We start from the raw sequence: 13,451 nt of genomic DNA, 5'->3' as shown, positions 1-13,451 counted from the left end.
GCAGAGGAAGCAAACTGCAGTTTGAGTAAAAGCTGGTAATGGTCAGCACTCTGTGTGACTGCGCAACAGCAAAAGTTGCACTCAAGCTTCCAAATACTTGTCTCTCTCTCTCGTCCATAGTCATTTGTGAATTTTCATTTGTGAGAACGTTTTCACCCTGTTCTGTTTCTGACAAAGCTCAAAGAAGAAGCACCAGTGATATTACAGACATCTAGCATACTGTTTACTAAATAATTCTTCATTACATCCCACCAACTGTTTTATTTGGAGGGAAACAAACATTCTTACGAATACAGCAGATGACATATGAAATTATAAAAGTGCCTATTGGGTAAATGAAAGATGTCCTTTATTCTCAAAAAACATCCAGCTTGACAAGGCTGATGTGGAGCACTGTACTATGCCAGATACACTTGGAAACCATTCCAACTATCACTTTGAAACTCTGCCTATTTAAAAGTTTGGCAACTTTAAGCACATGCACAAAATCTTCAGCAAAATTGCTGTTTTAATGAGACCAGCTCTGCCAGGAAGCGACAAAGCAACCTAATGCCATCTGTTTGCATCTACCCACATTTAATCTTTTCATGTGAGCCAAACTTACAGTCATCAGTATTGTTTTACTGGTATCATTATCTGGCCTAAAAATAAGCTATGGGTCTTATTCGTTGCTGCAGTAACTGAAATCAGCATGCTTACACCAGATATAAGCTTTACCCAATGCTTTTTTGGCCAGAAAAGAAAACAGGAATAGTTCAGCTCCATATGCTGCGAATGCAAGTGAACCTTGGCTAAGCAGACACGCTTTTTTTTGCATATGCATTACAAACTGCGAGCTAACTACGCTTGTGGGTCACAGTGGCTGCGTTCTGAATCTCTGTGGAGTTAAAATACACAGAATAAAAAAAGTTAAAAAGATGTCACCATGATCCTGCGCTGCTGCCATGTAGGTCCAACCATTCAATGGTCCAACATGCAGTAAATAAATTCTGGCTTCTTTTCTATGCAAGCCCTAGGTCCCTCGAGAGTTTTTTCTCCATATATTTTCTACAGTTATAAAATTTTTGGACAACTGCAATGATAAAACATGAATATGGGCATCGGTGGCTTCTTTGTACTTCAGTGCAAAACTTAAACCCATGAATTGATGTGACGCTCCAAAGAAATACACCGCTGAGAAATGTCAGCTTACATTTCATGATGTCTCTGTCTACACATTAAGAATGAAGTAACCAGTGTTGAGTGTGAACTGCAGGAACCTGGAGCAGTTCTTGGGCTCTTATTCTGAGTATGAGCTCCAGTTACATCCCAGCTCCCATGCAGGGAGTACCACAGGCATAAATCTCTACTCCCTGCCTCCTTATTCCACCCTCCCTCAGTTTGCCCTCATTTTCTAGCCTCTGGGACCCTGGCACATGGGTTGAAAGGAAGCTAAAGCAAGATCCACCAAGATCTGTGCTCTGGGCAGCACCAGGATTGTGGAGGCACCTGAAAGCACGCTTGTCCTGCAGTTTGAGGCAGTTTAAATGTTTCAAAACTTGTTGAAGAACATGCAAGGCAAAGGTGAAGGTTTTCAGACTGGCATGATGTGAGTTGGCAACAGCCACCTTTCCTGCTGGAATATTTAGGACTAGAAAGATGAATCTTTTATTTCATTTTCTGTGGTATGGGACTGTACACACACAAAAAGGGATGGGCAGACAACGTCTACATGTTGTTAATAAATGCTAGCACAAAATTGAGATGATCAAAGCAAAGGAAGACAAACTGCAAACTTTTTAACACCTGTAGGATCTGGAATAGGGCAATGCTTACATTGGTGGGCTTGGCATTCCTGGGTTAACAGTTGGGCTTGATGACCTTAAAGGTCTTTTCCAACCTAAATGATTCTATGTTTCTATGATTTTATGATGTCTAGTGGATGGAGAAGGAAATTTTCCTGGTTTCCTACTTGCTTTCCTCACCTGAGAATAAATATGTGTGGAATTACTGTTCTCCAGCACATTTAAACATAGTTTACTACAAGAAAGATGTTAGTTTTATTGGCTAACTATAGACATTCTCCTGCAACAGGGATAATTCCCAGTTCTTTGGGCCTTTCAGGACTTTATTTCTTACTTGTTCAAAAAACTACTTATGATCACCTATATCCGCTGAGTTAATGGCACAATTATTTTTTGTTGTTTTGAGAAGCTTATGTTACGATCTCTGAGACTATATGGGATTTAGGGATTTCAGTTTGGTCTTTAGTGGCTCATATATATCACAAATCTAATACATACTACAGGACACAGACTAAAACGAAATGTGTAACTGAGGATGGCATTTCTTTGAAAGCCCAGAGTGCCGTAGTACACTGGCAGGCTAATCTGTCATGACTAAGAATTATTATATTCATAAGTCTATACCACACAAACCGAATCCTCTGATCTAAATAACATTACCCTGGTTTATGGCAGTGTTACTTAGATTGCATTACAGCCCCTTATCCGTGGCCTTGTTCTGGCTTTAAGTGAAGACAGATTCTGGTGCTTTATATAATGGCTATATTGCCCATTTATTTTCAATGCTAGAACAATAGACGTGAACAAGTCTGTTTTGTAAAGATTCAGTACAGCTTGATTCATCTATCTACCTTAGCATCCTCTTTGGCAAGTACTATATTCTGCTTTTTGACCAACTTTTTGAATATATCAGTCTTCTCTTTTTTCAGCACTGTTCCTTTTATCTTGTGTGCCTGATTCTTAATCATTAGGACTTCACTAAACTGTGACATAAGCAAACTTTTCCAGAATTTTCTGCCCCTTTAATGTTAAAGTTCACAGTGTTTATTTATAGATTTTAATTACTATGTTTACTTCATTATTTAAGTAAATAATTAAATAAACATTACTTTTATTTAAGATATTAGTATATCATGTTCTGACATAGAATAATGTTATAGGGTTTAATGTTGATTTCCCTTAAATGCAATACATCACAGTTCTCAAACCCAGGTTACCCTAAGCATCGCTACTCTGAATGACCCCAAAGGCATAAGCACTGCAGTACTGGAGAGAAGCATGGTGGCTGATGTGTCTGGTCCTGCTTCAACTCGTGGCTTTTACACCAGCTGCTGCAGATGAAAGAGTGTAAAGAGCAGATCTAGGGTAACCTCCAAGGAAAATTTCTTCCTAACCCACCAGGCCTAGGCATTAGATTAAGCTCTGAAAAAGACACATAGCAAATAATTTTGGAGAATGAGAAATAGTTGTTTTGGGGTTTTTTTTTCTGGTTTAGTCCCATATTATTTTTTTAGTGCAAAAAGAGGTTTATGCTGGCTTTGGGCAGCATGATAGTGGGGAGGAAGCAGCAGGGACAAGGGAACATCATGCCATAGTTGCATTTAGAAGGGAAAGTGCCGATTGCTAACAAGAAACACATCCCTGCACTTCAGATGCTATGCTGCTGTACAGGAATAGACAAACAATTCCCTTAGATACATTGACATAGCCTTTGCTGTCTAACATCCATAAACACAGACCTTAGCCTCTGAATACAAAAAGGGAGATAAACTACGATCCGCTTGATTTTAAAATAGCAATTCAACAACTGTTATAATAGCCTCTAATATTTATTTTCTGAAGCTAAATCCAGACCACCAGCCATATTTAGCAAGCACTGGAGCATGAGCTGCCTCTGCAGTGCTGGTTCCTGCGTGCAGAGCTGGAACAACGCAGCCATGAATCAGTTACACGCTGCAGACCACACTCCAGCTGTCTTACAATAAACTAAACTGCAGCAGCTCCAGAAGTTCACAGTAGCGGCACTAATTTTTACCAGCTGAGGACTTGAGCCTTTATCTCTTGTTTAGACTTCAGAGCAGACCTCAGATTTCTGCAGCCCGAGTCTCTAAACAAAGGGTTGATGTTTGGGTTTTCCCTTTTGCCCGGCTGCTCCAAGCGCCAGCAAGCGCGGAGTACCGCTTCCCAACTGGTGATGGGGAGTCTACACGGCTGGCTCGGCCCCACAGAGGATGTCCTCCCTCACGCCACAATAGCATGCAGCTCTGGTGACAAAATGACATCTAATAGCTGGAACAATGCTGCTGTGGATGCGGGAAATGGAGCACCTACCACATGGGTGCTACTGAAAGGGAACTGGCGCCGTGTGCCAACTTTGCAAAAAAGAACACTTTGTTCCCGCCTGGCCTTGGCAAGCTTTTAGCCCTGGCTAATTTAGCATTAAAGCTACACTAGCTGTCTCGGATCCATATTGTTAAAGCCAGATGGATATGCCAAAAACTACAAAGAGAGCAAGCTTTTTGCCTAAACAAATAATACTGACTGTCACTTTGTATCAGGACTTAATCCTGTTAATGAGCTACAGGTGGGGCAATTTCCCCGATTGAACGCATTTTTCAGAGGCCGTTTCCATTCACCGTATTGCTGGTTGATAGCCATAAGGTATGTACTGTAATCCGGGCTGCACTCTTACTCAGCAGTTCATTATTTAGAGTGCCTTTTGCTTTCACGTCGACTCAGCCCTGTTATCTCTGCCACAGCCACAAGGAAATGTTGTTCCCATTTTTTGCAGGGTTTGCAAGCTGTATTCAGGTTTGCACCAGGCTGCAGCTTCATATTTTGTGTTGTGTAAAGGGTTCGGAGGGAGGTTTCAGCTGGTTTCACCCCAGTCCCGTTCTGCTGTACTGAATATTGGAAGTCTCATGGGATTAAATTAACAGCAATGAAAATGAGGTAAATTCCTTGCTTATTCCACTTCAGATCCTAAGTTCTCATTTTTGCTGCATGGAAACAAGCCCACTGATTGGATAATTTGAGATCTGATTAGATAAGAAAGTTAGCCCAGAAATGCTATTTATGTTAATAAAAAAATACATTTTTATTTTTTATGTATGTTGCTTTAATTTGATCCACCACGTTTTCACAGGTGTAGTTCAACAAGAGTAAGATTTTTATTTTTTCTCTGAACCCCCCCCCCCCACAAAACAACAACTTAGATTTATTTCCCTATTTATTTTATATGAACATCCTTGGAATGAAAATCCAGTGCTGCTGAATGAACAGATGCCACCTTAGTCCCCTGGAAACTGCATGAGTAGCTGTTCTTATATTGATCCAGCTTAGGTGCAGCAGGCTGAGTGAGTAGTTCTTTGAGCACGGTTTGCTGTGTGACATCCTGGCTTTCCTAGCTCTGTCTGCACTCCGAAGAAGAAAAAAAAAATGGGAGAGGAGGCAGCCAGGGTACCTGTTTACCTGTCCTCTGAATAAGAATGTACTATTTCAGGTAAAACATGTTGGGCTTGCGGTCATCCTTTATTGGTTGACAAGTGGAAAAATATGAAAGACACATATTTTGTAATGAACATGAATTTTTAAAACAATCACCTGTCTTTGAAAACTCACTACTTTTTTCTGAAAACCAGTTCTGCTGCTGAATACCACATAAAGACCAGTGCTAGTTCCAGGCATAAGGGCTGCTCACTTCGCTTCCCTAGGCTGCTTTGCAGGTCACTACCACAAATTATTTGCTGCTTGTTGTTAAGTACTAGACAAAAAGGGCTATTTTAGGTTAAATGAACAAACACCTCTTTGAGTACAGGAACTAATAAGAGGCTGGACTCCAGCAGACGGCTTTCTCATACTTTCGTTTGTTTTTACCTGAATTAGATCAGTGCTGCAGTGCGATTTCACCCTTATTAGACACTAGGAAGGCTACACAATGTAACACTAAGCCCAAGGAAGAGTTCAGACAGAGTTCATAGCTAATCAGACATCCCAGGCTCCTCACAGCAAAGCTGCCTTCATGGTGGAGTGGATTCTTGCATGTCTGATATGACTGAGCCACAGAGGCATGGATTTTTACTGTCACCAGCCCATGGGGCTTCTCTGGTGCCTGAACACTACAGCACCCAGCTGGTGTTTTACCCTCCATGGTGAACTGAAAAGCGCTGTCTCTCCCCTCCCAGTTTGCACATAATATTTACTGGAAAAGCACTGAGAACTCTGTTAAAAATAATGCAGTTACATGTTGCATAAATATTTATGGCAGAACAGCATAACGAGGCATAACTGAGACCCCAAGAAAGGATATACATAGCTACTACCATTTAGTGTAATTTTTGTCTGACTTTTCTAAATAAATTGTACAGTTAAAGTGAGTGGTGTTTTTTTGTTCTTTCTTTTTTACATTAGTCTTAGGCTAAATAATCAGAAGTCAAAGATATATTTCATATTGCCAAAGCAATAATATCAGGTTTACAGAAAAAAATTCAAACATAATCCCTACTAATTGTCAAGCAAACGTTTGTATATGGTACCCTCCCAGTTATAACGATCTGTTTGCCAGAAGTTTGGCTATTTATGAAATTATGTGGCCAAACACATGCACATATCTCTTTTTAAACGACCAAAACCTAAGATGTGTAGGAACTATGAGCATGGCTATCAGGGCTTCACTCCTGCTTGACTTTGATAGAGATTGTTTTCCTCCCTTCTGTATGAAAGAGACTTGATTCTCTATTTTAAAAGTCATTGTTGGCAGAAAGTAGTTATATTCCAGGCACCTCTGGCCAAAAATTTTCAAAAATAATAAAATTCCCTCTTGCTCAGATGGCCGGGTTCACTTCACTGCTGGGTGCTGGCCTCCTCGACAACAAAATCTGGCCGGTGCCCACTGACTTGGCTTTCACTGTCCTGTGTTAATATATGCTCTCAGTATCTGCTTGTTAGTGCTTAAAAGGAAAATGTAAGAGGTTGTATTCCCTGAATGGTCAAAACTTTCACTGTCTTAGGGTATAAAGAATGTGGATTAAACATTGCAGAAAGTTGGGGAAAATATATAGTGAGTACAGCAGTATGTCATTAAATGTGATCTATGAAGTAATATGGCATTACATGTGGTGTATTCAAATAGTTCAATACTATTGAATGGTAATTCAGGTAAAATAAAATGCCAATTAGCATATCACAAGACAGCAATAATGCACTCTACATAAACTTCCATGCTTTTTTTCTTTTTTTTTTTACTCACAGGCTAATTCATTTTTGGGAAACAGGCTATATTTATGAATTTTGGAAACTAAATGAAGCGCAGCAGAGATTGCAGTTTATTGCCTAACAAAAACTATTACTATTTTAACATTTCTGACAGGCACAGCTGAGTCTTACAAGAGCTATTCCCTTCTCTCCAACCCTTTTTTTGTCCCTTGAAACACTCTGTCGCCATATTAACAACCAATGTAGAAAATCTGCGGTTACCTCAACAGCATATTGTAGGGAGCTGATTTTCTGATTTATATCTTTCTCAACCGATTCTCAAAGAACAGTGTATGAATAACCCATTGCAAACAACGGGAAGGCTTTCATTGTGTGTGTACTTTATATACAGTATACTTATATTTGTGACATTTGTTTTATAGCTTATATCTTTAGTAGTAATACTTGTAGCTCCATCTTCAACAACCAAGGTAAGAGTTTTAAGGGAATAATAACTTGAAAGAAAGATTGCCCCAAGGAAAGATGGCTTGAGATGCAGTGCATTATAATGTTTTCACATATGAAAAATACTTACAAAGTCACCCTTTGGTCTGAGTTACAGACAGGGTGTGTGGAGCTGATTTCACTGCCAGAGTGTAACAACAATTAATCATAGACCATAGGAAAGTCACACTGAGTGTTAGGGGAGAAGCACAGGGGCACCACCATGCAAGGACTCCAAAGAGGTTTCCATATGCTGGCATGGAGACAACTTTCTGCCCCATACACACATTCCTACAAAGACTGCCAAAAGCTGCCAATTTCAGCCCACCAGTGAGAATATGAACTCCTTATTCCTGAACCCCAAAAGGCTGCTGTCTCATCCAGTCTGCAAAAAAGGCTTCAGAAGTCTGACGCCTTAGCATTATTATTATTAGCTGACTGTGATTTATGGTGTGAAAGAGAGGGACTGTGGCTGGGGTGTGGCTTGCTAGTTTCCAATTGGAGTCAAACTGGAAATCTAGAGTAGCTTTCCCCTAAATCTGCAACCACAACATCAATATTTACATGAGCAAGTGAAGGTACAGATCCACCATGTCCACGTGCATCCATGGCAAGGTACCAGTCATTCAGCCTAAGCATAGACACACACACCCCTGCCTCATACACAGCCTGCAAAATGTGCATGGATGGGCTAACAAAGAAATTACTTTGTGGGCTTATGTAATTATTTTAGAAGGACAATATTGTACTACCCAGCATATTGTATATGTATTGTGGCATGTGTTGTGGCAGTCTTTATATATAGGTTGTAAGAACACCAGTTTGGTTAAAGGAACACTCCTTACTATATGTAAAAGCTGCTTTATATTTCATTTACCCATTTTCCACAAGAACTATTGAAAGCTCTGAAAAAGTGATATATGAGCAAATAAAATGTGAATTTACTGCATACAGACTCACACTCTCTGATACATTTTTTCTCAAAACTCAGTGCCAACTGTTTCCCTTGCCATTTTTCTCAAAACCCACTGTGCCAACCAAATGTCATTGATATGTGACTTTCCACACAGATAGACAGTATTGCAATTTTTCAAAATAATAGACTAAGGCTATTAAGCATATTGCTTTAAACTTGCACCAAAATTGGAGGTTATGAAGGAAGCAGACAATTGGCAGAACTACGCTTTCCACCACATATGTCAGTAAGACCTATAGCTTGGGAAAACTATGCTTTCTGGAATACAGCACTAATGTATTTACCGTATGCTGTGCTAGAAGCTTTTTACATTCACATTAATAACCTGCAAACTTGGTAATTTCACACACACAAACTAGAGCTCTCTCTTTATATTTCAGCAAAGACTTAGTGTATGGTGCTGTAACATCACTAGGCTCTGTTAATTTTATCCACCCACTCTATAGACTCTATTGGTAAGCTGTGAAATGCTGTCAGAAGTAACAGTAACTGCACTATGCTTGTGGAAAAGTGTAAGTCCTCTACATTATGGAGATTGTTTGTCTTGCTCCTTATCCCTTTATCTATTTATTCCTTGGTTAGAAAAGCTGCATAATTTGTAAGAGACCTGCTAGCCATTACTAGGAACTGCAGAGATTCTAATAAAAGGGGAAATAAATACATAGAAAGCTGGAAAAGCCCATTTCATAGCTTACAATGGAAGAAATAAATAAGTCAACCCAAGTCTACATATCTATTACAAGAAGAATGGTGTCAAATCAAAGCACAAAACAGCACAAGCCTTGACCGGAGGCATTCAACCAGCTCTCCTTTAGGTATTTCACAGTCTTTCCTTGCTTTACATGCTTTCCAGGATCAATCCATCCCTAACGTTGCATGGACAACAGCAGAAAGGAGAACATGCATGACCATCTGGATACACACAAAGAGAAAAGCTGAGCAAGACTGGAACAAAGCTGGTTATGTTGAAAACATTTTTTGATGCTCCTGGCTGCTTTTGTTCCCTGTATCCCTCCCTCTATCTCCTAGCTAGGCTTTTCTACCCTTCCCCCGCACTGCCCCCAATTTATAATGCTCCCGTGTTAGAGGCAACTGCTAGCGCAAGAGCTAACCCACAGAGAGCTGTCCCCCTCCCAGGCTGTGTCTTGTTTGCAGATACAGGTCGAAAACATAGTTGAGACTGGACCGGGTAATCAGGCATGGCCCATCTGTTCCTTACTCCCATCACACGAAGACTTGCTTCTCATCACCCACTGTGACTCTTGGGGCTGTCTGGCCTGTTTCGAATCAGCTGAGTTCAGAGGAGCTGGAGATGGCTGAAATGTTTTTTTTTCACCGTATTCTGCACAGCCAAATGCATAAAGACGCAGATGTACATAGACCATCTCCAAAGTCAGCTTCTGTTTGGCTCCACACTGAGCTGGGCAAGGATGTCAAATATGGCTAAAACGTGTGCTTGGTTAAGGCAGGGGCCAGAAAAAGCTTTCAGGAATGTCTAGCGGGACTGGCTTCCTCTTCTCTTTTGTGTTGTTTCCTCCAGATGCCTTAACACAGGAATAGACAGCCCTTGATCTTGGCATGGAGGCTGCCCTGATAGCGATGTGTTGAATGCATTTATTTGAGAGGACTTGCGTTGGTTAGGACAAAATACCGCCTGCATGGGGTGATTGTCTAGAGTGTCAGAATTAAAAGTGGATTCTCTCAGTGTTGTTGATCTTCTGCAGAGGTTTTGTTTGCATGTGGGCCTTGGCAGCACAGCTGGGGTATGTGTCTGGTTTCAGGGCATTGTAAGGCGGAGCAGCATGTAGAACAGCCTCTTTTCAAGCTTTACTGGCTTCTGAATAGCGCTATGGCAGCAGTATCAGGGGACTGCTGTTTGTTATGGGCAGGACGGTGAGGGACCATTCCTGTGTCCTTCACAGGAAAGGAAAGCAACTCTTTTCATCTGCAGAATATAAAGAATTTTCCTCTTTTGCTGGTGGCAAATTGTGAGTAACTTGATAACACAGCTTGTTCACTGTCTCCTAACACTGAAAAGCCTTTAACATGCACAGTCAAGTTCTTCCCCACCTTGTCACCACACAAATATGACTTTGTGCCAAGAATGTTCTTTCCCTCTTCCCCCCAAGACAGCTGGCACCCTAGTCCCTGGTAGTGAGCTACTCTCATGAGTACAGGACAAAGTTTAGTGTCTTTCCAAGGGACAAAGTATCAGGGCTTTAAACAAAGTGGAAGGAAAAGCTGAGTAGGGCTCACGGGACGCACCAGCCCAAGGATCCTTGGCATAGGATAACATTAACCTTCTCCACAAAGACATTCATAGAGCTGATCCTTTTGTTATGAAGGGCACCATGTATATTGGTGCAAATCTGGCAGTTTTCCCTGCCAGGTGTTGTAGCAGTCGGGGTCCTAGTGATGCAGATGACTTAGTGACTGCATAATGCTAAGATGGGATACCTAGAAATCCTGAAGGTGCGATATGACAAAACCCCATATGGTCACAGCATGGACATGAGCGGTGTCCTCCTATCTGCATGGATGTTTCTACCTGCACAGAAGAGATTTGTAGAGAGAGCATGACACGATGGCACGTCTGACCATCAGAAACACCATGTGCTGCATGTGCAAAGCTGATCTACAAACTGAAGTATGTTGGAAATTTTGACACAGAGACCACAGAAGGAGAGAATTATCAAATTGCATTTCCTCAGGTCATGAGCAGGTTAAATTCTAGAGGAAAAACAGGACCATCGTAGATAAGCCAACAGTTCTGCATCTTGATGAGTTATGGCATTCTTTCCTGACTGCCAGAACATGAGAGTTCAAAAATAAGTGGTAGCAATTTCGCATTTTAATTGGCACAATTGTACAAAATGCTACTTGGCAAGTATCAGGTATTATGTCTAACAGGCTAAGCATTTGTCTGCAACAGACTTCCTTTGTATGACAAAGCAATAAATACACATGATGCTACCTTATATGGTGTAATTGTCACCTTTTGAAAAAGGTAAGTGATGACTGTGAAATGAAACTGAAGCTGGCAACGATAATGCAAACAAGAGGATACTTTCAGCATTAGTGGTGACCCCATTGCCGGAATAGCATGAACCTGTCTTGTAATAAAATCTTATGCTATTGTTTCTGTGTGCACAAAACACCCCTGTAGTGGAATATAAACTCTCCCAGAAAAATGTAAAAGATAAATTGGTGCCCTTTTATGACTTAAAACCAGAAACTTGCTGACAGAAACACTGAAAACAACTTGAGGCCAGTTCAGGCTGTGTATTTCTCCAAGATACACACCCCAGCTTTAGCACTGGCATCTGAACTCTGAAGTCTTCAATACCCACCGTGATGGGGCATTGACCCTGTCCTGAGACTAGCACGTTGCCAAAGTACTCTCTTAGAAAGTTTCCCAATATCAAGCCTAAATAATTTCTTCCTTCAAACCACTACAGCTTACCTCACTAGCATGACTAACGCCTGCTTCCATATTTACTTTTCACATATTTGTAGGCTACCCTATCTGAATTACTGTTTTATCTTCCAGTTTAGTTCATTCAGTCCCTCACATTTTTTGTTTATCTTTGGGCACTTTTCTGATGTTTTATCTTCAGACTCTACATTAATTTGTTGCCATTCTTATTATCTGTAGCTTTTCTATATAAATATCACACTGAAAAGGCCAGAATAGTACAGATTTTACTCCACTTACCCAAGAGTTATGGACTAAATAAATTTGTTCCGAGGTAAGTTAGCACCCTCTGGTGCACCACTGGTGCACTGCAAGTTTCCTTAAAGGACGTTAATGCCTCACGAAAGCAAGAAAAATCCAGCGAAGACGGGTGCCTAAGAGATTAATATAGAAACTTTTGTGTTTATTGCCAGACAGAGGAAACGTTGCCTTTTTTCCTTCTCCTCTTCTTAAAGAATAAAATACTTAATTATTTTCAGCTTTTTATGAACAAATGATGAAAGCATTGAACTGGGCAAATTGCATTCCTCAAATGGCTTTTTTTCTTTTTAATTATTTTTTCCTAGCAATTATTTTGCATGATATGAGCACCACTTAGATGCCAGTTTTGAAAAATTTCACATTATAGCTAGTTCATTAGCTCATGTTTTCAAAATTTTCTTTTGTCTGAACTGGGAAGCAAGAGGGTGTCATCCAAAGGTTTTCCTACTCCACACATGTAACTCCTGTGCCTTTTTTTTCCTTTTTGACTTAAATTACGCTTTGTTTTCTCTTCAAAATGCATTTAAAGCCTGTAACATCTCCAAAGATGGGCATTTTTTTTCCTTCAGGATTAGACTGTGGGCTCAAATAGATTGGGCAGTACCTGTTAAATAGAAAATATTACTACGTAGTTCAGAGCAGAAGTAAAAATACATAAATGCCCATTTTTATACTATACTTTTTTTCTTTATTGACGCAATGTTCCAAGTTCTCTTCCCAACCTACAGCCACAAAACATGTTCTTCCTGTGTCGAGCTTTTACCACAGAAAAGGTGAACTGGTAAAGATTGCCAAAGCCATGAAGTTCATTACTGAATTTGTGTGGAAACCACTGCTGTAAGCAGCAATACAGAAATCATTCAGCTCTCTTTTATTCACGTCTTTGAATGACAGGGTGCATTTTTTTATTGTTGTTAGTTCTGTAGAACTAGCATATACGACTCCTTCCTATATGATTCCTTCCAGAAAATCTTCGGACAAGTCCCATTTAAAGACACAACTTTGCAGCTTTATCATCCTCATATTCTGTCTTCATTTACAGCTATGCAATTAATAAGGGCTGGGGTGGGAAGGAGGGAGAAACAAAATTAATGAAAACCAGATATTTCACCTGATTGTAGAATACAACTTTCAGCAACTATAAAACCTTTGCAGGCTTGGATGATGACTCTGCAGTGTTGCAAAAGAGAAATTAAAAAGAATACTGTCTTGTGATCCAAACAAACAGAAAATCATTGGGGCACAATTAATGAGGAAG

The sequence above is a fragment of the Falco rusticolus genome, chromosome 1 (genome assembly GCF_015220075.1).
Source record: "Falco rusticolus isolate bFalRus1 chromosome 1, bFalRus1.pri, whole genome shotgun sequence".
Classification (NCBI taxonomy): Eukaryota; Metazoa; Chordata; class Aves; order Falconiformes; family Falconidae; genus Falco; species Falco rusticolus.
The sequence above is the reverse complement of the archived record's forward strand: the minus strand, read 5'-3'. Positions refer to the sequence as shown.